Here is a 25996-nt window from a genome sequence, read left to right on the forward strand (position 1 = left end):
CTCATTAGTGAAATGACCTCAATGACGCTGGAATCCAATATCTAATCGCCGATTTCTAGCGAGTCCACACGCCAGGGTGGTTGGGGTCCAATGCAGCCCCGGCCAGGCCCAGGCCCCTTGGACTGGGCCACAGGAGGACACAGAGGAGGGTCCCGGCCCCCACGAAGCGGTGCCGGCAGTTCTCCAAGGGCTTGGGTGTTTTCCAGAGGGAGGAGATGGAGGGGACTGATTTCTTCAGCGCCCCACAAACCACGCCACCCCACCCCACCCATGGGACACATCCGGAGAGAGAGAGACGCCCCATACACTCGCTCCCCTCCCCCATGCGCTGTGCCCCAGCCCTGGCCCGGGGGAATAGGCGGCCGCCGGGCCACAGGGTGGGGGGCGCAGCTGAAAGGGGTTGTGGGGGAGGGCGGCCCCTGGCTGGGGTCAAAGGGCGAGCGCCCCGCCCGCCCGCCCGTGCGCAGTCAGCAGCCGCGGCGCGCTGGGGGTGGGGGGCGGGGAGGTGAAGGAGGCCAGGCGAGGAGAGGAGGGGGGCTGGAAGGTCTCCACCTTGGCGGGTCCAGCCGTGGAGGCGCATCTTGTGTGAGTGTGAGTGAGTGAGTGAGTGAGTGTGAGTGTGTGTGTATAGAGCGACAGCCCCCAACCCCGGCCCGCCGCTCCCTGCCCGCCCCGCCTGTCACCCCCGTCCCTCGGAGCCCGCCGGACCCGGCCGGCGAACTCAACAGGCCCGGCCCGGCCCGGCGCGGGGCCTAGGGCGGGAGGAGGCGGCGGGGAAGCGCAGAGAGGCTCGGCTTCTTGAGCGGGGCAGGGGCGCCCTCCGCCGTCCACGGCCACACCACCCCGAACGCGCCCGATCCCGTCTGGTCTCGGAAGCTAAGCAGGGTCGGGCCTGGTTAGAACTTGGATGGGAGACCGCCCGGGAATACCGGGTGCCCTAGGCTTCTTCTTCTTTTTTTTTTTTTTTTTGCCGCGGGTTCTGTCGCGTTTCTGGGAGTGCGGGGGCGGCCCGGGGTGGGGGTGACCCCCACCCTCAGCGCCCGCCGCGGTGCCTGGCGCCCCAGCCCGCACCGTGGGGCCTCCTCTTGTCCCGAGCCGCGACACCGCCGCCACGCGACAGCATGCGTGGCTTCTGGACTGTCAGGTCTCAGACCAAAGGTCTGCTCTGTGGGAACCGACACGCTGGAGGAAACCTTGAGAGTCTGAGAGGGGAGGGAGTTCCAGAAGAAGGCCAGGATGTCATTTTGAGGGAGTATGTGACCAGAACTCGTCCCGTTGCTTTTGGGGTTCTATGGGCTACACGTAGGAATCTTTGGTGGTGGCACCTGATGTTGGGGGATCCGGAGTCACACCCAGACCTGCTCCATAGGCCTCCTTTTACTTTTCTCTTCGGATTCATTTTTTTTTTTTTTTTTTGAGACAGAGTCTCGGTTTGTTGCCCAGGCTAGAGTGAGTGCCGTGGCGTCAGCCTAGCTCACAGCAACTTCAAACTCCTGGGCTCGAGTGATCCTTCTGCCTCAGCCTCCCGGGTAGCTGGGACTGCAGGCATGCGCCACCATGCCCCGCTAATTTTTTATATATATATCAGTTGGCCAATTAATTTCTTTCTATTTATAGTAGAGACGGGGTCTCGCTCTTGCTCAGGCTGGTTTTGAACTCCTGACCTTGAGCAATCCGCCCGCCTCGGCCTCCCAAGAGCTAGGATTACAGGCGTGAGCCACAGCGCCCGGCCGGATTCATTATTTTTAAAAAGTGTCTCTTATCTCTATTATTGCATTTTCCTTTCTCTCTCTTTTCAAGCAGATGATGGGAGTCCAAGTATTAAGGTGACATGTGTTGCCCGTGCCCCCCTCCCCCCCCCGTGTTCTTATTCATTTACCTCTCATGTTGTTCCAGCATATTGTGGGGGCACCAATGTTAAGGTCGGGTGCGTTGCCCTCTCCCAGCCTCCCCCCTCGGGTCAGAGCTTCAAGTGCGCCCATCCCCCAGTCGGTGCGCACCCACCCCATTCCTAATGGATGTGTATGCCCATCCCCTCCCCCCACCCGCCCGACACCCACCCGAAGAAGGTGATTCCTCTGTGTCCACTTAGGTGTCCATCGGTTCGTACCCATTTGCTGGTGAGCGCGAGCACGTGGTGCTCGTGTGTCCATTCTTGGGATACTTGGCTTACTGGAACGGGTTCCAGCTCTGGCCAGGAGAACCACGAGAGGTGCCCCCTCACCGCTGCTCCTCATAGCCGAATAGCACTCCGTGGTGTCCACGCGCCACATTTTATTTACCCACTCGTGGGTCGATGGGCACTCGGGTGGCTTCCAGGTCTTTGCGATTGTGACTTGTGCCCTGACTCTAACCCTAACCCTTACCCAGCCCGTCTCCTCCACGGCCCCTGCCTGACTGACTCCTTCCCGCCCGGCCTGTCACCTGTCACCGTCCTCTGCCCCTGCCTGACACGCTCCTCCCCGCCCGGGCCGTCACCGTCCTCGGCCCCTGCCTGACGGGGCTCCTCCGTCGCCTGGGCCTTCCAAGGGCTTGGTGTGGACGCTGGTTCCAGGACGCCCTCCCAGGAACCCGGTAGCAGGGCGGCCGCAGCGTCTCGCGCAACCCAACCGTCCGCCGGCTGGCCGCCGTGGCTAAGTGGCCTGCGGGGGACGTGCTCCCGCTGTGCCGTGGGGGCCCAGCCTGGTGTCTTCTCTGAGGCCCCGCGGCTGCCGCTCCCCGCAAGGGGATAGCCGCGGAGGTGGGGACCGCCTCCTCATGGGGACGTACACCCAGCTCTCCATGTCGGATTCCGGGGCTCTCTGTCCTGCCAGAAGGCCCAGCTGGCCTGTGGGTCCTTAGAGTGGCAAAAACATCCGAAAACTGAGATTGAGTTTTCGGGTCCGGTGGGTGTCTGCACTTTTGTGCTGGGCACCCCAGGGAGGCCCGGGGGTGAGGGTCCGGTGGGTGTCTGCACTTTTGTGCTGGGCACCCCAGGGAGGCCCGGGGGCTGGCTGGACAACGCGGTCTGCTGGGCTGGGGGGGGGTTTGGAGGAGCAACTGATGCCCTTTGCACTTTGGGTAGCAAGTGTCTGAGGTGTCTCTGGGCCCTGTGCCATGTGGGGGCGGGGGCGGGGTGGGAGGAGGAGGAGGAGGAGGAGGAGCAGGAGGAGGAGGAGGAGGAGGAGGTGGGAAGGGCCCTGGCCTGCAGTCGTGTTCCCCGGGGTGGCACAGCATGTGGCTTCTTCCACAGGCTGCTTGGCCTGGGCTCCCTGCACCTGGGACTTTGGAGGACTGGCCCTGTGCTTGCCAACACTTCCTGCAGGGACCCAGAGCTGGGAGGTTGCATCTCTCAGCCCTGGGTCGGGCAGAGCCCCAGCGGGCCATGCCCACAACCTCTCTCAGCACGGGTCCCCCAGAAGGCTCCTTTGGGACCAGGATTCTCTTGCGGGTGACTCTTTAAGGTCTGGCCCCTGGATGGAGGGGCACCAGGAGTAGAGGAGCAGGAAGGGGAAGGGGGTGGCCATGCGAGGGGACACTTTGAGGCCAAGTCCCAGCTTCAGCCTGATCCTCCTGGGAACCCCGGGGTGGACATCACACCTCCTGGTTGCCCCGCTCTGAGACAAGGAGCCGGGCTTCGCATTCCCACAGCAGCCAGTCGTGGGCTGAGGACACCCGGGGCGTTGGGAACTCCCTGGCTTCTCCTTGGATTAACATCTGGAGCTGCTTGTGAATTGCGCCGCCACACACACCCGAGTGCAGGTGTCTTCCGCACAGACTGCGGGCCTCGCTCTTCTGAACGCCGCTAGCTCGCCACCCACCCACGGGAGAACCTGGTCAGGGTACTTTCTCTCGGGGGCAGACTCTCCTCCGGGCGGGCGACCGGTGTCTCTGTTTGCTCGTTTCTTTCTTCCATTTCGGGAAAGGCTTCCTTACTGGGTGTGGAAATCTCCTATGCCTTTCCTCGCCTATTCTGTCAGCTCTCAAATTCTCTTTCGGTTGCCACCCTCACAGATGGATTAGGAAACTCTTTGCGGTGCACTCATTAGTGAAATGACCTCAATGACGCTGGAATCCAATATCTAATCGCCGATTTCTAGCGAGTCCACACGCCAGGGTGGTTGGGGTCCAATGCAGCCCCGGCCAGGCCCAGGCCCCTTGGACTGGGCCACAGGAGGACACAGAGGAGGGTCCCGGCCCCCACGAAGCGGTGCCGGCAGTTCTCCAAGGGCTTGGGTGTTTTCCAGAGGGAGGAGATGGAGGGGACTGATTTCTTCAGCGCCCCACAAACCACGCCACCCCACCCCACCCATGGGACACATCCGGAGAGAGAGAGACGCCCCATACACTCGCTCCCCTCCCCCATGCGCTGTGCCCCAGCCCTGGCCCGGGGGAATAGGCGGCCGCCGGGCCACAGGGTGGGGGGCGCAGCTGAAAGGGGTTGTGGGGGAGGGCGGCCCCTGGCTGGGGTCAAAGGGCGAGCGCCCCGCCCGCCCGTGCGCAGTCAGCGGCCGCGGCGCGCTGGGGGTGGGGGGCGGGGAGGTGAAGGAGGCCAGGCGAGGAGAGGAGGGGGGCTGGAAGGTCTCCACCTTGGCGGGTCCAGCCGTGGAGGCGCATCTTGTGTGAGTGTGAGTGAGTGAGTGAGTGAGTGTGAGTGTGTGTGTATAGAGAGACAGCCCCCAACCCCGGCCCGCCTGTCACCCCCGTCCCTCGGAGCCCGCCGGACCCGGCCGGCGAACTCAACAGGCCCGGCCCGGCCCGGCGCGGGGCCTGGGGCGGGAGGAGGCGGCGGGGAAGCGCAGAGAGGCTCGGCTTCTTGAGCGGGGCAGGGGCGCCCTCCGCCGTCCACGGCCACACCACCCCGAACGCGCCCGATCCCGTCTGGTCTCGGAAGCTAAGCAGGGTCGGGCCTGGTTAGAACTTGGATGGGAGACCGCCCGGGAATACCGGGTGCCCTAGGCTTCTTCTTCTTTTTTTTTTTTTTTTGCCGCGGGTTCTGTCGCGTTTCTGGGAGTGCGGGGGCGGCCCGGGGTGGGGGTGACCCCCACCCTCAGCGCCCGCCGCGGTGCCTGGCGCCCCAGCCCGCACCGTGGGGCCTCCTCTTGTCCCGAGCCGCGACACCGCCGCCACGCGACAGCATGCGTGGCTTCTGGACTGTCAGGTCTCAGACCAAAGGTCTGCTCTGTGGGAACCGACACGCTGGAGGAAACCTTGAGAGTCTGAGAGGGGAGGGAGTTCCAGAAGAAGGCCAGGATGTCATTTTGAGGGAGTATGTGACCAGAACTCGTCCCGTTGCTTTTGGGGTTCTATGGGCTACACGTAGGAATCTTTGGTGGTGGCACCTGATGTTGGGGGATCCGGAGTCACACCCAGACCTGCTCCACAGGCCTCCTTTTACTTTTCTCTTCGGATTCATTTTTTTTTTTTTTTTTGAGACAGAGTCTCGGTTTGTTGCCCAGGCTAGAGTGAGTGCCGTGGCGTCAGCCTAGCTCACAGCAACTTCAAACTCCTGGGCTCGAGTGATCCTTCTGCCTCAGCCTCCCGGGTAGCTGGGACTGCAGGCATGCGCCACCATGCCCCGCTAATTTTTTATATATATATCAGTTGGCCAATTAATTTCTTTCTATTTATAGTAGAGACGGGGTCTCGCTCTTGCTCAGGCTGGTTTTGAACTCCTGACCTTGAGCAATCCGCCCGCCTCGGCCTCCCAAGAGCTAGGATTACAGGCGTGAGCCACAGCGCCCGGCCGGATTCATTATTTTTAAAAAGTGTCTCTTATCTCTATTATTGCATTTTCCTTTCTCTCTCTTTTCAAGCAGATGATGGGAGTCCAAGTATTAAGGTGACATGTGTTGCCCGTGCCCCCCTCCCCCCCCCCCGTGTTCTTATTCATTTACCTCTCATGTTGTTCCAGCATATTGTGGGGGCACCAATGTTAAGGTCGGGTGCGTTGCCCTCTCCCAGCCTCCCCCCTCGGGTCAGAGCTTCAAGTGCGCCCATCCCCCAGTCGGTGCGCACCCACCCCATTCCTAATGGATGTGTATGCCCATCCCCTCCCCCCACCCGCCCGACACCCACCCGAAGAAGGTGATTCCTCTGTGTCCACTTAGGTGTCCATCGGTTCGTACCCATTTGCTGGTGAGCGCGAGCACGTGGTGCTCGTGTGTCCATTCTTGGGATACTTGGCTTACTGGAACGGGTTCCAGCTCTGGCCAGGAGAACCACGAGAGGTGCCCCCTCACCGCTGCTCCTCATAGCCGAATAGCACTCCGTGGTGTCCACGCGCCACATTTTATTTACCCACTCGTGGGTCGATGGGCACTCGGGTCCCTTCCAGGTCTTTGCGATTGTGACTTGTGCCCTGACTCTAACCCTAACCCTTACCCAGCCCGTCTCCTCCACGGCCCCTGCCTGACTGACTCCTTCCCGCCCGGCCTGTCACCTGTCACCGTCCTCTGCCCCTGCCTGACACGCTCCTCCCCGCCCGGGCCGTCACCGTCCTCGGCCCCTGCCTGACGGGGCTCCTCCGTCGCCTGGGCCTTCCAAGGGCTTGGTGTGGACGCTGGTTCCAGGACGCCCTCCCAGGAACCCGGTAGCAGGGCGGCCGCAGCGTCTCGCGCAACCCAACCGTCCGCCGGCTGGCCGCCGTGGCTAAGTGGCCTGCGGGGGACGTGCTCCCGCTGTGCCGTGGGGGCCCAGCCTGGTGTCTTCTCTGAGGCCCCGCGGCTGCCGCTCCCCGCAAGGGGATAGCCGCGGAGGTGGGGACCGCCTCCTCATGGGGACGTACACCCAGCTCTCCATGTCGGATTCCGGGGCTCTCTGTCCTGCCAGAAGGCCCAGCTGGCCTGTGGGTCCTTAGAGTGGCAAAAACATCCGAAAACTGAGATTGAGTTTTCGGGTCCGGTGGGTGTCTGCACTTTTGTGCTGGGCACCCCAGGGAGGCCCGGGGGTGAGGGTCCGGTGGGTGTCTGCACTTTTGTGCTGGGCACCCCAGGGAGGCCCGGGGGCTGGCTGGACAACGCGGTCTGCTGGGCTGGGGGGGGGTTTGGAGGAGCAACTGATGCCCTTTGCACTTTGGGTAGCAAGTGTCTGAGGTGTCTCTGGGCCCTGTGCCATGTGGGGGCGGGGGCGGGGTGGGAGGAGGAGGAGGAGGAGCAGGAGGAGGAGGAGGAGGAGGAGGTGGGAAGGGCCCTGGCCTGCAGTCGTGTTCCCCGGGGTGGCACAGCATGTGGCTTCTTCCACAGGCTGCTTGGCCTGGGCTCCCTGCACCTGGGACTTTGGAGGACTGGCCCTGTGCTTGCCAACACTTCCTGCAGGGACCCAGAGCTGGGAGGTTGCATCTCTCAGCCCTGGGTCGGGCAGAGCCCCAGCGGGCCATGCCCACAACCTCTCTCAGCACGGGTCCCCCAGAAGGCTCCTTTGGGACCAGGATTCTCTTGCGGGTGACTCTTTAAGGTCTGGCCCCTGGATGGAGGGGCACCAGGAGTAGAGGAGCAGGAAGGGGAAGGGGGTGGCCATGCGAGGGGACACTTTGAGGCCAAGTCCCAGCTTCAGCCTGATCCTCCTGGGAACCCCGGGGTGGACATCACACCTCCTGCTTGCCCCGCTCTGAGACAAGGAGCCGGGCTTCGCATTCCCACAGCAGCCAGTCGTGGGCTGAGGACACCCGGGGCGTTGGGAACTCCCTGGCTTCTCCTTGGATTAACATCTGGAGCTGCTTGTGAATTGCGCCGCCACACACACCCGAGTGCAGGTGTCTTCCGCACAGACTGCGGGCCTCGCTCTTCTGAACGCCGCTAGCTCGCCACCCACCCACGGGAGAACCTGGTCAGGGTACTTTCTCTCGGGGGCAGACTCTCCTCCGGGCGGGCGACCGGTGTCTCTGTTTGCTCGTTTCTTTCTTCCATTTCGGGAAAGGCTTCCTTACTGGGTGTGGAAATCTCCTATGCCTTTCCTCGCCTATTCTGTCAGCTTTCAAATTCTCTTTCGGTTGCCACCCTCACAGATGGATTAGGAAACTCTTTGCGGTGCACTCATTAGTGAAATGACCTCAATGACGCTGGAATCCAATATCTAATCGCCGATTTCTAGCGAGTCCACACGCCAGGGTGGTTGGGGTCCAATGCAGCCCCGGCCAGGCCCAGGCCCCTTGGACTGGGCCACAGGAGGACACAGAGGAGGGTCCCGGCCCCCACGAAGCGGTGCCGGCAGTTCTCCAAGGGCTTGGGTGTTTTCCAGAGGGAGGAGATGGAGGGGACTGATTTCTTCAGCGCCCCACAAACCACGCCACCCCACCCCACCCATGGGACACATCCGGAGAGAGAGAGACGCCCCATACACTCGCTCCCCTCCCCCATGCGCTGTGCCCCAGCCCTGGCCCGGGGGAATAGGCGGCCGCCGGGCCACAGGGTGGGGGGCGCAGCTGAAAGGGGTTGTGGGGGAGGGCGGCCCCTGGCTGGGGTCAAAGGGCGAGCGCCCCGCCCGCCCGTGCGCAGTCAGCGGCCGCGGCGCGCTGGGGGTGGGGGGCGGGGAGGTGAAGGAGGCCAGGCGAGGAGAGGAGGGGGGCTGGAAGGTCTCCACCTTGGCGGGTCCAGCCGTGGAGGCGCATCTTGTGTGAGTGTGAGTGAGTGAGTGAGTGAGTGTGAGTGTGTGTGTATAGAGAGACAGCCCCCAACCCCGGCCCGCCGCTCCCTGCCCGCCCCGCCTGTCACCCCCGTCCCTCGGAGCCCGCCGGACCCGGCCGGCGAACTCAACAGGCCCGGCCCGGCCCGGCGCGGGGCCTGGGGCGGGAGGAGGCGGCGGGGAAGCGCAGAGAGGCTCGGCTTCTTGAGCGGGGCAGGGGCGCCCTCCGCCGTCCACGGCCACACCACCCCGAACGCGCCCGATCCCGTCTGGTCTCGGAAGCTAAGCAGGGTCGGGCCTGGTTAGAACTTGGATGGGAGACCGCCCGGGAATACCGGGTGCCCTAGGCTTCTTCTTCTTTTTTTTTTTTTTTTTTTGCCGCGGGTTCTGTCGCGTTTCTGGGAGTGCGGGGGCGGCCCGGGGTGGGGGTGACCCCCACCCTCAGCGCCCGCCGCGGTGCCTGGCGCCCCAGCCCGCACCGTGGGGCCTCCTCTTGTCCCGAGCCGCGACACCGCCGCCACGCGACAGCATGCGTGGCTTCTGGACTGTCAGGTCTCAGACCAAAGGTCTGCTCTGTGGGAACCGACACGCTGGAGGAAACCTTGAGAGTCTGAGAGGGGAGGGAGTTCCAGAAGAAGGCCAGGATGTCATTTTGAGGGAGTATGTGACCAGAACTCGTCCCGTTGCTTTTGGGGTTCTATGGGCTACACGTAGGAATCTTTGGTGGTGGCACCTGATGTTGGGGGATCCGGAGTCACACCCAGACCTGCTCCACAGGCCTCCTTTTACTTTTCTCTTCGGATTCATTTTTTTTTTTTTTTTTTGAGACAGAGTCTCGGTTTGTTGCCCAGGCTAGAGTGAGTGCCGTGGCGTCAGCCTAGCTCACAGCAACTTCAAACTCCTGGGCTCGAGTGATCCTTCTGCCTCAGCCTCCCGGGTAGCTGGGACTGCAGGCATGCGCCACCATGCCCCGCTAATTTTTTATATATATATCAGTTGGCCAATTAATTTCTTTCTATTTATAGTAGAGACGGGGTCTCGCTCTTGCTCAGGCTGGTTTTGAACTCCTGACCTTGAGCAATCCGCCCGCCTCGGCCTCCCAAGAGCTAGGATTACAGGCGTGAGCCACAGCGCCCGGCCGGATTCATTATTTTTAAAAAGTGTCTCTTATCTCTATTATTGCATTTTCCTTTCTCTCTCTTTTCAAGCAGATGATGGGAGTCCAAGTATTAAGGTGACATGTGTTGCCCGTGCCCCCCTCCCCCCCCCGTGTTCTTATTCATTTACCTCTCATGTTGTTCCAGCATATTGTGGGGGCACCAATGTTAAGGTCGGGTGCGTTGCCCTCTCCCAGCCTCCCCCCTCGGGTCAGAGCTTCAAGTGCGCCCATCCCCCAGTCGGTGCGCACCCACCCCATTCCTAATGGATGTGTATGCCCATCCCCTCCCCCCACCCGCCCGACACCCACCCGAAGAAGGTGATTCCTCTGTGTCCACTTAGGTGTCCATCGGTTCGTACCCATTTGCTGGTGAGCGCGAGCACGTGGTGCTCGTGTGTCCATTCTTGGGATACTTGGCTTACTGGAACGGGTTCCAGCTCTGGCCAGGAGAACCACGAGAGGTGCCCCCTCACCGCTGCTCCTCATAGCCGAATAGCACTCCGTGGTGTCCACGCGCCACATTTTATTTACCCACTCGTGGGTCGATGGGCACTCGGGTGGCTTCCAGGTCTTTGCGATTGTGACTTGTGCCCTGACTCTAACCCTAACCCTTACCCAGCCCGTCTCCTCCACGGCCCCTGCCTGACTGACTCCTTCCCGCCCGGCCTGTCACCTGTCACCGTCCTCTGCCCCTGCCTGACACGCTCCTCCCCGCCCGGGCCGTCACCGTCCTCGGCCCCTGCCTGACGGGGCTCCTCCGTCGCCTGGGCCTTCCAAGGGCTTGGTGTGGACGCTGGTTCCAGGACGCCCTCCCAGGAACCCGGTAGCAGGGCGGCCGCAGCGTCTCGCGCAACCCAACCGTCCGCCGGCTGGCCGCCGTGGCTAAGTGGCCTGCGGGGGACGTGCTCCCGCTGTGCCGTGGGGGCCCAGCCTGGTGTCTTCTCTGAGGCCCCGCGGCTGCCGCTCCCCGCAAGGGGATAGCCGCGGAGGTGGGGACCGCCTCCTCATGGGGACGTACACCCAGCTCTCCATGTCGGATTCCGGGGCTCTCTGTCCTGCCAGAAGGCCCAGCTGGCCTGTGGGTCCTTAGAGTGGCAAAAACATCCGAAAACTGAGATTGAGTTTTCGGGTCCGGTGGGTGTCTGCACTTTTGTGCTGGGCACCCCAGGGAGGCCCGGGGGTGAGGGTCCGGTGGGTGTCTGCACTTTTGTGCTGGGCACCCCAGGGAGGCCCGGGGGCTGGCTGGACAACGCGGTCTGCTGGGCTGGGGGGGGGTTTGGAGGAGCAACTGATGCCCTTTGCACTTTGGGTAGCAAGTGTCTGAGGTGTCTCTGGGCCCTGTGCCATGTGGGGGCGGGGGCGGGGTGGGAGGAGGAGGAGGAGGAGGAGGAGCAGGAGGAGGAGGAGGAGGAGGAGGTGGGAAGGGCCCTGGCCTGCAGTCGTGTTCCCCGGGGTGGCACAGCATGTGGCTTCTTCCACAGGCTGCTTGGCCTGGGCTCCCTGCACCTGGGACTTTGGAGGACTGGCCCTGTGCTTGCCAACACTTCCTGCAGGGACCCAGAGCTGGGAGGTTGCATCTCTCAGCCCTGGGTCGGGCAGAGCCCCAGCGGGCCATGCCCACAACCTCTCTCAGCACGGGTCCCCCAGAAGGCTCCTTTGGGACCAGGATTCTCTTGCGGGTGACTCTTTAAGGTCTGGCCCCTGGATGGAGGGGCACCAGGAGTAGAGGAGCAGGAAGGGGAAGGGGGTGGCCATGCGAGGGGACACTTTGAGGCCAAGTCCCAGCTTCAGCCTGATCCTCCTGGGAACCCCGGGGTGGACATCACACCTCCTGGTTGCCCCGCTCTGAGACAAGGAGCCGGGCTTCGCATTCCCACAGCAGCCAGTCGTGGGCTGAGGACACCCGGGGCGTTGGGAACTCCCTGGCTTCTCCTTGGATTAACATCTGGAGCTGCTTGTGAATTGCGCCGCCACACACACCCGAGTGCAGGTGTCTTCCGCACAGACTGCGGGCCTCGCTCTTCTGAACGCCGCTAGCTCGCCACCCACCCACGGGAGAACCTGGTCAGGGTACTTTCTCTCGGGGGCAGACTCTCCTCCGGGCGGGCGACCGGTGTCTCTGTTTGCTCGTTTCTTTCTTCCATTTCGGGAAAGGCTTCCTTACTGGGTGTGGAAATCTCCTATGCCTTTCCTCGCCTATTCTGTCAGCTCTCAAATTCTCTTTCGGTTGCCACCCTCACAGATGGATTAGGAAACTCTTTGCGGTGCACTCATTAGTGAAATGACCTCAATGACGCTGGAATCCAATATCTAATCGCCGATTTCTAGCGAGTCCACACGCCAGGGTGGTTGGGGTCCAATGCAGCCCCGGCCAGGCCCAGGCCCCTTGGACTGGGCCACAGGAGGACACAGAGGAGGGTCCCGGCCCCCACGAAGCGGTGCCGGCAGTTCTCCAAGGGCTTGGGTGTTTTCCAGAGGGAGGAGATGGAGGGGACTGATTTCTTCAGCGCCCCACAAACCACGCCACCCCACCCCACCCATGGGACACATCCGGAGAGAGAGAGACGCCCCATACACTCGCTCCCCTCCCCCATGCGCTGTGCCCCAGCCCTGGCCCGGGGGAATAGGCGGCCGCCGGGCCACAGGGTGGGGGGCGCAGCTGAAAGGGGTTGTGGGGGAGGGCGGCCCCTGGCTGGGGTCAAAGGGCGAGCGCCCCGCCCGCCCGTGCGCAGTCAGCGGCCGCGGCGCGCTGGGGGTGGGGGGCGGGGAGGTGAAGGAGGCCAGGCGAGGAGAGGAGGGGGGCTGGAAGGTCTCCACCTTGGCGGGTCCAGCCGTGGAGGCGCATCTTGTGTGAGTGTGAGTGAGTGAGTGAGTGAGTGTGAGTGTGTGTGTATAGAGAGACAGCCCCCAACCCCGGCCCGCCTGTCACCCCCGTCCCTCGGAGCCCGCCGGACCCGGCCGGCGAACTCAACAGGCCCGGCCCGGCCCGGCGCGGGGCCTGGGGCGGGAGGAGGCGGCGGGGAAGCGCAGAGAGGCTCGGCTTCTTGAGCGGGGCAGGGGCGCCCTCCGCCGTCCACGGCCACACCACCCCGAACGCGCCCGATCCCGTCTGGTCTCGGAAGCTAAGCAGGGTCGGGCCTGGTTAGAACTTGGATGGGAGACCGCCCGGGAATACCGGGTGCCCTAGGCTTCTTCTTCTTTTTTTTTTTTTTTTTGCCGCGGGTTCTGTCGCGTTTCTGGGAGTGCGGGGGCGGCCCGGGGTGGGGGTGACCCCCACCCTCAGCGCCCGCCGCGGTGCCTGGCGCCCCAGCCCGCACCGTGGGGCCTCCTCTTGTCCCGAGCCGCGACACCGCCGCCACGCGACAGCATGCGTGGCTTCTGGACTGTCAGGTCTCAGACCAAAGGTCTGCTCTGTGGGAACCGACACGCTGGAGGAAACCTTGAGAGTCTGAGAGGGGAGGGAGTTCCAGAAGAAGGCCAGGATGTCATTTTGAGGGAGTATGTGACCAGAACTCGTCCCGTTGCTTTTGGGGTTCTATGGGCTACACGTAGGAATCTTTGGTGGTGGCACCTGATGTTGGGGGATCCGGAGTCACACCCAGACCTGCTCCACAGGCCTCCTTTTACTTTTCTCTTCGGATTCATTTTTTTTTTTTTTTTTGAGACAGAGTCTCGGTTTGTTGCCCAGGCTAGAGTGAGTGCCGTGGCGTCAGCCTAGCTCACAGCAACTTCAAACTCCTGGGCTCGAGTGATCCTTCTGCCTCAGCCTCCCGGGTAGCTGGGACTGCAGGCATGCGCCACCATGCCCCGCTAATTTTTTATATATATATCAGTTGGCCAATTAATTTCTTTCTATTTATAGTAGAGACGGGGTCTCGCTCTTGCTCAGGCTGGTTTTGAACTCCTGACCTTGAGCAATCCGCCCGCCTCGGCCTCCCAAGAGCTAGGATTACAGGCGTGAGCCACAGCGCCCGGCCGGATTCATTATTTTTAAAAAGTGTCTCTTATCTCTATTATTGCATTTTCCTTTCTCTCTCTTTTCAAGCAGATGATGGGAGTCCAAGTATTAAGGTGACATGTGTTGCCCGTGCCCCCCTCCCCCCCCCCGTGTTCTTATTCATTTACCTCTCATGTTGTTCCAGCATATTGTGGGGGCACCAATGTTAAGGTCGGGTGCGTTGCCCTCTCCCAGCCTCCCCCCTCGGGTCAGAGCTTCAAGTGCGCCCATCCCCCAGTCGGTGCGCACCCACCCCATTCCTAATGGATGTGTATGCCCATCCCCTCCCCCCACCCGCCCGACACCCACCCGAAGAAGGTGATTCCTCTGTGTCCACTTAGGTGTCCATCGGTTCGTACCCATTTGCTGGTGAGCGCGAGCACGTGGTGCTCGTGTGTCCATTCTTGGGATACTTGGCTTACTGGAACGGGTTCCAGCTCTGGCCAGGAGAACCACGAGAGGTGCCCCCTCACCGCTGCTCCTCATAGCCGAATAGCACTCCGTGGTGTCCACGCGCCACATTTTATTTACCCACTCGTGGGTCGATGGGCACTCGGGTCCCTTCCAGGTCTTTGCGATTGTGACTTGTGCCCTGACTCTAACCCTAACCCTTACCCAGCCCGTCTCCTCCACGGCCCCTGCCTGACTGACTCCTTCCCGCCCGGCCTGTCACCTGTCACCGTCCTCTGCCCCTGCCTGACACGCTCCTCCCCGCCCGGGCCGTCACCGTCCTCGGCCCCTGCCTGACGGGGCTCCTCCGTCGCCTGGGCCTTCCAAGGGCTTGGTGTGGACGCTGGTTCCAGGACGCCCTCCCAGGAACCCGGTAGCAGGGCGGCCGCAGCGTCTCGCGCAACCCAACCGTCCGCCGGCTGGCCGCCGTGGCTAAGTGGCCTGCGGGGGACGTGCTCCCGCTGTGCCGTGGGGGCCCAGCCTGGTGTCTTCTCTGAGGCCCCGCGGCTGCCGCTCCCCGCAAGGGGATAGCCGCGGAGGTGGGGACCGCCTCCTCATGGGGACGTACACCCAGCTCTCCATGTCGGATTCCGGGGCTCTCTGTCCTGCCAGAAGGCCCAGCTGGCCTGTGGGTCCTTAGAGTGGCAAAAACATCCGAAAACTGAGATTGAGTTTTCGGGTCCGGTGGGTGTCTGCACTTTTGTGCTGGGCACCCCAGGGAGGCCCGGGGGTGAGGGTCCGGTGGGTGTCTGCACTTTTGTGCTGGGCACCCCAGGGAGGCCCGGGGGCTGGCTGGACAACGCGGTCTGCTGGGCTGGGGGGGGGTTTGGAGGAGCAACTGATGCCCTTTGCACTTTGGGTAGCAAGTGTCTGAGGTGTCTCTGGGCCCTGTGCCATGTGGGGGCGGGGGCGGGGTGGGAGGAGGAGGAGGAGGAGCAGGAGGAGGAGGAGGAGGAGGAGGTGGGAAGGGCCCTGGCCTGCAGTCGTGTTCCCCGGGGTGGCACAGCATGTGGCTTCTTCCACAGGCTGCTTGGCCTGGGCTCCCTGCACCTGGGACTTTGGAGGACTGGCCCTGTGCTTGCCAACACTTCCTGCAGGGACCCAGAGCTGGGAGGTTGCATCTCTCAGCCCTGGGTCGGGCAGAGCCCCAGCGGGCCATGCCCACAACCTCTCTCAGCACGGGTCCCCCAGAAGGCTCCTTTGGGACCAGGATTCTCTTGCGGGTGACTCTTTAAGGTCTGGCCCCTGGATGGAGGGGCACCAGGAGTAGAGGAGCAGGAAGGGGAAGGGGGTGGCCATGCGAGGGGACACTTTGAGGCCAAGTCCCAGCTTCAGCCTGATCCTCCTGGGAACCCCGGGGTGGACATCACACCTCCTGCTTGCCCCGCTCTGAGACAAGGAGCCGGGCTTCGCATTCCCACAGCAGCCAGTCGTGGGCTGAGGACACCCGGGGCGTTGGGAACTCCCTGGCTTCTCCTTGGATTAACATCTGGAGCTGCTTGTGAATTGCGCCGCCACACACACCCGAGTGCAGGTGTCTTCCGCACAGACTGCGGGCCTCGCTCTTCTGAACGCCGCTAGCTCGCCACCCACCCACGGGAGAACCTGGTCAGGGTACTTTCTCTCGGGGGCAGACTCTCCTCCGGGCGGGCGACCGGTGTCTCTGTTTGCTCGTTTCTTTCTTCCATTTCGGGAAAGGCTTCCTTACTGGGTGTGGAAATCTCCTATGCCTTTCCTCGCCTATTCTGTCAGCTTTCAAATTCTCTTTCGGTTGCCACCCTCACAGATGGATTAGGAAACTCTTTGCGGTGCACTCATTAGTGAAATGACCTCAATGACGCTGGAATCCAATATCTAATCGCCGATTTCTAGCGAGTCCACACGCCAGGGTGGTTGGGGTCCAATGCAGCCCCGGCCAGGCCCAGGCCCCTTGGACTGGGCCACAGGAGGACACAGAGGAGGGTCCCGGCCCCCACGAAGCGGTGCCGGCAGTTCTCCAAGGGCTTGGGTGTTTTCCAGAGGGAGGAGATGGAGGGGACTGATTTCTTCAGCGCCCCACAAACCACGCCACCCCACCCCACCCATGGGACACATCCGGAGAGAGAGAGACGCCCCATACACTCGCTCCCCTCCCCCATGCGCTGTGCCCCAGCCCTGGCCCGGGGGAATAGGCGGCCGCCGGGCCACAGGGTGGGGGGCGCAGCTGAAAGGGGTTGTGGGGGAGGGCGGCCCCTGGCTGGGGTCAAAGGGCGAGCGCCCCGCCCGCCCGTGCGCAGTCAGCGGCCGCGGCGCGCTGGGGGTGGGGGGCGGGGAGGTGAAGGAGGCCAGGCGAGGAGAGGAGGGGGGCTGGAAGGTCTCCACCTTGGCGGGTCCAGCCGTGGAGGCGCATCTTGTGTGAGTGTGAGTGAGTGAGTGAGTGAGTGTGAGTGTGTGTGTATAGAGAGACAGCCCCCAACCCCGGCCCGCCGCTCCCTGCCCGCCCCGCCTGTCACCCCCGTCCCTCGGAGCCCGCCGGACCCGGCCGGCGAACTCAACAGGCCCGGCCCGGCCCGGCGCGGGGCCTGGGGCGGGAGGAGGCGGCGGGGAAGCGCAGAGAGGCTCGGCTTCTTGAGCGGGGCAGGGGCGCCCTCCGCCGTCCACGGCCACACCACCCCGAACGCGCCCGATCCCGTCTGGTCTCGGAAGCTAAGCAGGGTCGGGCCTGGTTAGAACTTGGATGGGAGACCGCCCGGGAATACCGGGTGCCCTAGGCTTCTTCTTCTTTTTTTTTTTTTTTTTTGCCGCGGGTTCTGTCGCGTTTCTGGGAGTGCGGGGGCGGCCCGGGGTGGGGGTGACCCCCACCCTCAGCGCCCGCCGCGGTGCCTGGCGCCCCAGCCCGCACCGTGGGGCCTCCTCTTGTCCCGAGCCGCGACACCGCCGCCACGCGACAGCATGCGTGGCTTCTGGACTGTCAGGTCTCAGACCAAAGGTCTGCTCTGTGGGAACCGACACGCTGGAGGAAACCTTGAGAGTCTGAGAGGGGAGGGAGTTCCAGAAGAAGGCCAGGATGTCATTTTGAGGGAGTATGTGACCAGAACTCGTCCCGTTGCTTTTGGGGTTCTATGGGCTACACGTAGGAATCTTTGGTGGTGGCACCTGATGTTGGGGGATCCGGAGTCACACCCAGACCTGCTCCACAGGCCTCCTTTTACTTTTCTCTTCGGATTCATTTTTTTTTTTTTTTTTTGAGACAGAGTCTCGGTTTGTTGCCCAGGCTAGAGTGAGTGCCGTGGCGTCAGCCTAGCTCACAGCAACTTCAAACTCCTGGGCTCGAGTGATCCTTCTGCCTCAGCCTCCCGGGTAGCTGGGACTGCAGGCATGCGCCACCATGCCCCGCTAATTTTTTATATATATATCAGTTGGCCAATTAATTTCTTTCTATTTATAGTAGAGACGGGGTCTCGCTCTTGCTCAGGCTGGTTTTGAACTCCTGACCTTGAGCAATCCGCCCGCCTCGGCCTCCCAAGAGCTAGGATTACAGGCGTGAGCCACAGCGCCCGGCCGGATTCATTATTTTTAAAAAGTGTCTCTTATCTCTATTATTGCATTTTCCTTTCTCTCTCTTTTCAAGCAGATGATGGGAGTCCAAGTATTAAGGTGACATGTGTTGCCCGTGCCCCCCTCCCCCCCCCGTGTTCTTATTCATTTACCTCTCATGTTGTTCCAGCATATTGTGGGGGCACCAATGTTAAGGTCGGGTGCGTTGCCCTCTCCCAGCCTCCCCCCTCGGGTCAGAGCTTCAAGTGCGCCCATCCCCCAGTCGGTGCGCACCCACCCCATTCCTAATGGATGTGTATGCCCATCCCCTCCCCCCACCCGCCCGACACCCACCCGAAGAAGGTGATTCCTCTGTGTCCACTTAGGTGTCCATCGGTTCGTACCCATTTGCTGGTGAGCGCGAGCACGTGGTGCTCGTGTGTCCATTCTTGGGATACTTGGCTTACTGGAACGGGTTCCAGCTCTGGCCAGGAGAACCACGAGAGGTGCCCCCTCACCGCTGCTCCTCATAGCCGAATAGCACTCCGTGGTGTCCACGCGCCACATTTTATTTACCCACTCGTGGGTCGATGGGCACTCGGGTGGCTTCCAGGTCTTTGCGATTGTGACTTGTGCCCTGACTCTAACCCTAACCCTTACCCAGCCCGTCTCCTCCACGGCCCCTGCCTGACTGACTCCTTCCCGCCCGGCCTGTCACCTGTCACCGTCCTCTGCCCCTGCCTGACACGCTCCTCCCCGCCCGGGCCGTCACCGTCCTCGGCCCCTGCCTGACGGGGCTCCTCCGTCGCCTGGGCCTTCCAAGGGCTTGGTGTGGACGCTGGTTCCAGGACGCCCTCCCAGGAACCCGGTAGCAGGGCGGCCGCAGCGTCTCGCGCAACCCAACCGTCCGCCGGCTGGCCGCCGTGGCTAAGTGGCCTGCGGGGGACGTGCTCCCGCTGTGCCGTGGGGGCCCAGCCTGGTGTCTTCTCTGAGGCCCCGCGGCTGCCGCTCCCCGCAAGGGGATAGCCGCGGAGGTGGGGACCGCCTCCTCATGGGGACGTACACCCAGCTCTCCATGTCGGATTCCGGGGCTCTCTGTCCTGCCAGAAGGCCCAGCTGGCCTGTGGGTCCTTAGAGTGGCAAAAACATCCGAAAACTGAGATTGAGTTTTCGGGTCCGGTGGGTGTCTGCACTTTTGTGCTGGGCACCCCAGGGAGGCCCGGGGGTGAGGGTCCGGTGGGTGTCTGCACTTTTGTGCTGGGCACCCCAGGGAGGCCCGGGGGCTGGCTGGACAACGCGGTCTGCTGGGCTGGGGGGGGGTTTGGAGGAGCAACTGATGCCCTTTGCACTTTGGGTAGCAAGTGTCTGAGGTGTCTCTGGGCCCTGTGCCATGTGGGGGCGGGGGCGGGGTGGGAGGAGGAGGAGGAGGAGCAGGAGGAGGAGGAGGAGGAGGAGGTGGGAAGGGCCCTGGCCTGCAGTCGTGTTCCCCGGGGTGGCACAGCATGTGGCTTCTTCCACAGGCTGCTTGGCCTGGGCTCCCTGCACCTGGGACTTTGGAGGACTGGCCCTGTGCTTGCCAACACTTCCTGCAGGGACCCAGAGCTGGGAGGTTGCATCTCTCAGCCCTGGGTCGGGCAGAGCCCCAGCGGGCCATGCCCACAACCTCTCTCAGCACGGGTCCCCCAGAAGGCTCCTTTGGGACCAGGATTCTCTTGCGGGTGACTCTTTAAGGTCTGGCCCCTGGATGGAGGGGCACCAGGAGTAGAGGAGCAGGAAGGGGAAGGGGGTGGCCATGCGAGGGGACACTTTGAGGCCAAGTCCCAGCTTCAGCCTGATCCTCCTGGGAACCCCGGGGTGGACATCACACCTCCTGCTTGCCCCGCTCTGAGACAAGGAGCCGGGCTTCGCATTCCCACAGCAGCCAGTCGTGGGCTGAGGACACCCGGGGCGTTGGGAACTCCCTGGCTTCTCCTTGGATTAACATCTGGAGCTGCTTGTGAATTGCGCCGCCACACACACCCGAGTGCAGGTGTCTTCCGCACAGACTGCGGGCCTCGCTCTTCTGAACGCCGCTAGCTCGCCACCCACCCACGGGAGAACCTGGTCAGGGTACTTTCTCTCGGGGGCAGACTCTCCTCCGGGCGGGCGACCGGTGTCTCTGTTTGCTCGTTTCTTTCTTCCATTTCGGGAAAGGCTTCCTTACTGGGTGTGGAAATCTCCTATGCCTTTCCTCGCCTATTCTGTCAGCTTTCAAATTCTCTTTCGGTTGCCACCCTCACAGATGGATTAGGAAACTCTTTGCGGTGCACTCATTAGTGAAATGACCTCAATGACGCTGGAATCCAATATCTAATCGCCGATTTCTAGCGAGTCCACACGCCAGGGTGGTTGGGGTCCAATGCAGCCCCGGCCAGGCCCAGGCCCCTTGGACTGGGCCACAGGAGGACACAGAGGAGGGTCCCGGCCCCCACGAAGCGGTGCCGGCAGTTCTCCAAGGGCTTGGGTGTTTTCCAGAGGGAGGAGATGGAGGGGACTGATTTCTTCAGCGCCCCACAAACCACGCCACCCCACCCCACCCATGGGACACATCCGGAGAGAGAGAGACGCCCCATACACTCGCTCCCCTCCCCCATGCGCTGTGCCCCAGCCCTGGCCCGGGGGAATAGGCGGCCGCCGGGCCACAGGGTGGGGGGCGCAGCTGAAAGGGGTTGTGGGGGAGGGCGGCCCCTGGCTGGGGTCAAAGGGCGAGCGCCCCGCCCGCCCGTGCGCAGTCAGCGGCCGCGGCGCGCTGGGGGTGGGGGGCGGGGAGGTGAAGGAGGCCAGGCGAGGAGAGGAGGGGGGCTGGAAGGTCTCCACCTTGGCGGGTCCAGCCGTGGAGGCGCATCTTGTGTGAGTGTGAGTGAGTGAGTGAGTGAGTGTGAGTGTGTGTGTATAGAGAGACAGCCCCCAACCCCGGCCCGCCGCTCCCTGCCCGCCCCGCCTGTCACCCCCGTCCCTCGGAGCCCGCCGGACCCGGCCGGCGAACTCAACAGGCCCGGCCCGGCCCGGCGCGGGGCCTGGGGCGGGAGGAGGCGGCGGGGAAGCGCAGAGAGGCTCGGCTTCTTGAGCGGGGCAGGGGCGCCCTCCGCCGTCCACGGCCACACCACCCCGAACGCGCCCGATCCCGTCTGGTCTCGGAAGCTAAGCAGGGTCGGGCCTGGTTAGAACTTGGATGGGAGACCGCCCGGGAATACCGGGTGCCCTAGGCTTCTTCTTCTTCTTTTTTTTTTTTTTTGCCGCGGGTTCTGTCGCGTTTCTGGGAGTGCGGGGGCGGCCCGGGGTGGGGGTGACCCCCACCCTCAGCGCCCGCCGCGGTGCCTGGCGCCCCAGCCCGCACCGTGGGGCCTCCTCTTGTCCCGAGCCGCGACACCGCCGCCACGCGACAGCATGCGTGGCTTCTGGACTGTCAGGTCTCAGACCAAAGGTCTGCTCTGTGGGAACCGACACGCTGGAGGAAACCTTGAGAGTCTGAGAGGGGAGGGAGTTCCAGAAGAAGGCCAGGATGTCATTTTGAGGGAGTATGTGACCAGAACTCGTCCCGTTGCTTTTGGGGTTCTATGGGCTACACGTAGGAATCTTTGGTGGTGGCACCTGATGTTGGGGGATCCGGAGTCACACCCAGACCTGCTCCACAGGCCTCCTTTTACTTTTCTCTTCGGATTCATTTTTTTTTTTTTTTTTTGAGACAGAGTCTCGGTTTGTTGCCCAGGCTAGAGTGAGTGCCGTGGCGTCAGCCTAGCTCACAGCAACTTCAAACTCCTGGGCTCGAGTGATCCTTCTGCCTCAGCCTCCCGGGTAGCTGGGACTGCAGGCATGCGCCACCATGCCCCGCTAATTTTTTATATATATATCAGTTGGCCAATTAATTTCTTTCTATTTATAGTAGAGACGGGGTCTCGCTCTTGCTCAGGCTGGTTTTGAACTCCTGACCTTGAGCAATCCGCCCGCCTCGGCCTCCCAAGAGCTAGGATTACAGGCGTGAGCCACAGCGCCCGGCCGGATTCATTATTTTTAAAAAGTGTCTCTTATCTCTATTATTGCATTTTCCTTTCTCTCTCTTTTCAAGCAGATGATGGGAGTCCAAGTATTAAGGTGACATGTGTTGCCCGTGCCCCCCTCCCCCCCCCGTGTTCTTATTCATTTACCTCTCATGTTGTTCCAGCATATTGTGGGGGCACCAATGTTAAGGTCGGGTGCGTTGCCCTCTCCCAGCCTCCCCCCTCGGGTCAGAGCTTCAAGTGCGCCCATCCCCCAGTCGGTGCGCACCCACCCCATTCCTAATGGATGTGTATGCCCATCCCCTCCCCCCACCCGCCCGACACCCACCCGAAGAAGGTGATTCCTCTGTGTCCACTTAGGTGTCCATCGGTTCGTACCCATTTGCTGGTGAGCGCGAGCACGTGGTGCTCGTGTGTCCATTCTTGGGATACTTGGCTTACTGGAACGGGTTCCAGCTCTGGCCAGGAGAACCACGAGAGGTGCCCCCTCACCGCTGCTCCTCATAGCCGAATAGCACTCCGTGGTGTCCACGCGCCACATTTTATTTACCCACTCGTGGGTCGATGGGCACTCGGGTGGCTTCCAGGTCTTTGCGATTGTGACTTGTGCCCTGACTCTAACCCTAACCCTTACCCAGCCCGTCTCCTCCACGGCCCCTGCCTGACTGACTCCTTCCCGCCCGGCCTGTCACCTGTCACCGTCCTCTGCCCCTGCCTGACACGCTCCTCCCCGCCCGGGCCGTCACCGTCCTCGGCCCCTGCCTGACGGGGCTCCTCCGTCGCCTGGGCCTTCCAAGGGCTTGGTGTGGACGCTGGTTCCAGGACGCCCTCCCAGGAACCCGGTAGCAGGGCGGCCGCAGCGTCTCGCGCAACCCAACCGTCCGCCGGCTGGCCGCCGTGGCTAAGTGGCCTGCGGGGGACGTGCTCCCGCTGTGCCGTGGGGGCCCAGCCTGGTGTCTTCTCTGAGGCCCCGCGGCTGCCGCTCCCCGCAAGGGGATAGCCGCGGAGGTGGGGACCGCCTCCTCATGGGGACGTACACCCAGCTCTCCATGTCGGATTCCGGGGCTCTCTGTCCTGCCAGAAGGCCCAGCTGGCCTGTGGGTCCTTAGAGTGGCAAAAACATCCGAAAACTGAGATTGAGTTTTCGGGTCCGGTGGGTGTCTGCACTTTTGTGCTGGGCACCCCAGGGAGGCCCGGGGGTGAGGGTCCGGTGGGTGTCTGCACTTTTGTGCTGGGCACCCCAGGGAGGCCCGGGGGCTGGCTGGACAACGCGGTCTGCTGGGCTGGGGGGGGGTTTGGAGGAGCAACTGATGCCCTTTGCACTTTGGGTAGCAAGTGTCTGAGGTGTCTCTGGGCCCTGTGCCATGTGGGGGCGGGGGCGGGGTGGGAGGAGGAGGAGGAGGAGCAGGAGGAGGAGGAGGAGGAGGAGGTGGGAAGGGCCCTGGCCTGCAGTCGTGTTCCCCGGGGTGGCACAGCATGTGGCTTCTTCCACAGGCTGCTTGGCCTGGGCTCCCTGCACCTGGGACTTTGGAGGACTGGCCCTGTGCTTGCCAACACTTCCTGCAGGGACCCAGAGCTGGGAGGTTGCATCTCTCAGCCCTGGGTCGGGCAGAGCCCCAGCGGGCCATGCCCACAACCTCTCTCAGCACGGGTCCCCCAGAAGGCTCCTTTGGGACCAGGATTCTCTTGCGGGTGACTCTTTAAGGTCTGGCCCCTGGATGGAGGGGCACCAGGAGTAGAGGAGCAGGAAGGGGAAGGGGGTGGCCATGCGAGGGGACACTTTGAGGCCAAGTCCCAGCTTCAGCCTGATCCTCCTGGGAACCCCGGGGTGGACATCACACCTCCTGCTTGCCCCGCTCTGAGACAAGGAGCCGGGCTTCGCATTCCCACAGCAGCCAGTCGTGGGCTGAGGACACCCGGGGCGTTGGGAACTCCCTGGCTTCTCCTTGGATTAACATCTGGAGCTGCTTGTGAATTGCGCCGCCACACACACCCGAGTGCAGGTGTCTTCCGCACAGACTGCGGGCCTCGCTCTTCTGAACGCCGCTAGCTCGCCACCCACCCACGGGAGAACCTGGTCAGGGTACTTTCTCTCGGGGGCAGACTCTCCTCCGGGCGGGCGACCGGTGTCTCTGTTTGCTCGTTTCTTTCTTCCATTTCGGGAAAGGCTTCCTTACTGGGTGTGGAAATCTCCTATGCCTTTCCTCGCCTATTCTGTCAGCTTTCAAATTCTCTTTCGGTTGCCACCCTCACAGATGGATTAGGAAACTCTTTGCGGTGCACTCATTAGTGAAATGACCTCAATGACGCTGGAATCCAATATCTAATCGCCGATTTCTAGCGAGTCCACACGCCAGGGTGGTTGGGGTCCAATGCAGCCCCGGCCAGGCCCAGGCCCCTTGGACTGGGCCACAGGAGGACACAGAGGAGGGTCCCGGCCCCCACGAAGCGGTGCCGGCAGTTCTCCAAGGGCTTGGGTGTTTTCCAGAGGGAGGAGATGGAGGGGACTGATTTCTTCAGCGCCCCACAAACCACGCCACCCCACCCCACCCATGGGACACATCCGGAGAGAGAGAGACGCCCCATACACTCGCTCCCCTCCCCCATGCGCTGTGCCCCAGCCCTGGCCCGGGGGAATAGGCGGCCGCCGGGCCACAGGGTGGGGGGCGCAGCTGAAAGGGGTTGTGGGGGAGGGCGGCCCCTGGCTGGGGTCAAAGGGCGAGCGCCCCGCCCGCCCGTGCGCAGTCAGCGGCCGCGGCGCGCTGGGGGTGGGGGGCGGGGAGGTGAAGGAGGCCAGGCGAGGAGAGGAGGGGGGCTGGAAGGTCTCCACCTTGGCGGGTCCAGCCGTGGAGGCGCATCTTGTGTGAGTGTGAGTGAGTGAGTGAGTGAGTGTGAGTGTGTGTGTATAGAGAGACAGCCCCCAACCCCGGCCCGCCGCTCCCTGCCCGCCCCGCCTGTCACCCCCGTCCCTCGGAGCCCGCCGGACCCGGCCGGCGAACTCAACAGGCCCGGCCCGGCCCGGCGCGGGGCCTGGGGCGGGAGGAGGCGGCGGGGAAGCGCAGAGAGGCTCGGCTTCTTGAGCGGGGCAGGGGCGCCCTCCGCCGTCCACGGCCACACCACCCCGAACGCGCCCGATCCCGTCTGGTCTCGGAAGCTAAGCAGGGTCGGGCCTGGTTAGAACTTGGATGGGAGACCGCCCGGGAATACCGGGTGCCCTAGGCTTCTTCTTCTTTTTTTTTTTTTTTTTTGCCGCGGGTTCTGTCGCGTTTCTGGGAGTGCGGGGGCGGCCCGGGGTGGGGGTGACCCCCACCCTCAGCGCCCGCCGCGGTGCCTGGCGCCCCAGCCCGCACCGTGGGGCCTCCTCTTGTCCCGAGCCGCGACACCGCCGCCACGCGACAGCATGCGTGGCTTCTGGACTGTCAGGTCTCAGACCAAAGGTCTGCTCTGTGGGAACCGACACGCTGGAGGAAACCTTGAGAGTCTGAGAGGGGAGGGAGTTCCAGAAGAAGGCCAGGATGTCATTTTGAGGGAGTATGTGACCAGAACTCGTCCCGTTGCTTTTGGGGTTCTATGGGCTACACGTAGGAATCTTTGGTGGTGGCACCTGATGTTGGGGGATCCGGAGTCACACCCAGACCTGCTCCACAGGCCTCCTTTTACTTTTCTCTTCGGATTCATTTTTTTTTTTTTTTTTTGAGACAGAGTCTCGGTTTGTTGCCCAGGCTAGAGTGAGTGCCGTGGCGTCAGCCTAGCTCACAGCAACTTCAAACTCCTGGGCTCGAGTGATCCTTCTGCCTCAGCCTCCCGGGTAGCTGGGACTGCAGGCATGCGCCACCATGCCCCGCTAATTTTTTATATATATATCAGTTGGCCAATTAATTTCTTTCTATTTATAGTAGAGACGGGGTCTCGCTCTTGCTCAGGCTGGTTTTGAACTCCTGACCTTGAGCAATCCGCCCGCCTCGGCCTCCCAAGAGCTAGGATTACAGGCGTGAGCCACAGCGCCCGGCCGGATTCATTATTTTTAAAAAGTGTCTCTTATCTCTATTATTGCATTTTCCTTTCTCTCTCTTTTCAAGCAGATGATGGGAGTCCAAGTATTAAGGTGACATGTGTTGCCCGTGCCCCCCTCCCCCCCCCGTGTTCTTATTCATTTACCTCTCATGTTGTTCCAGCATATTGTGGGGGCACCAATGTTAAGGTCGGGTGCGTTGCCCTCTCCCAGCCTCCCCCCTC

At 62.7% G+C, this 25996-nt stretch overlaps 7 pseudogenes; all 7 read left to right on the forward strand.

Moving 5' to 3' along the window:
- Window positions 1-825: 825 nt before the first annotated feature.
- On the forward strand, window positions 826-944 carry LOC142871820 (uncharacterized; annotated as a pseudogene).
- Window positions 945-4822: 3878 nt separating this feature from the next.
- Window positions 4823-4941, forward strand: LOC142871831 (uncharacterized; annotated as a pseudogene).
- Window positions 4942-8832: 3891 nt separating this feature from the next.
- LOC142871551 (uncharacterized) lies at window positions 8833-8951 on the forward strand (annotated as a pseudogene).
- Window positions 8952-12831: 3880 nt separating this feature from the next.
- LOC142871555 (uncharacterized) lies at window positions 12832-12950 on the forward strand (annotated as a pseudogene).
- A 3891-nt stretch (window positions 12951-16841) lies between these two features.
- Window positions 16842-16960, forward strand: LOC142871556 (uncharacterized; annotated as a pseudogene).
- Window positions 16961-20852: 3892 nt separating this feature from the next.
- LOC142871557 (uncharacterized) lies at window positions 20853-20971 on the forward strand (annotated as a pseudogene).
- Window positions 20972-24863: 3892 nt separating this feature from the next.
- Window positions 24864-24982, forward strand: LOC142871558 (uncharacterized; annotated as a pseudogene).
- The last annotated feature ends 1014 nt before the right edge of the window (window positions 24983-25996 follow it).

This window comes from Microcebus murinus, chromosome 6 (assembly GCF_040939455.1).
Source record: "Microcebus murinus isolate Inina chromosome 6, M.murinus_Inina_mat1.0, whole genome shotgun sequence".
NCBI lineage: Eukaryota > Metazoa > Chordata > Mammalia > Primates > Cheirogaleidae > Microcebus > Microcebus murinus.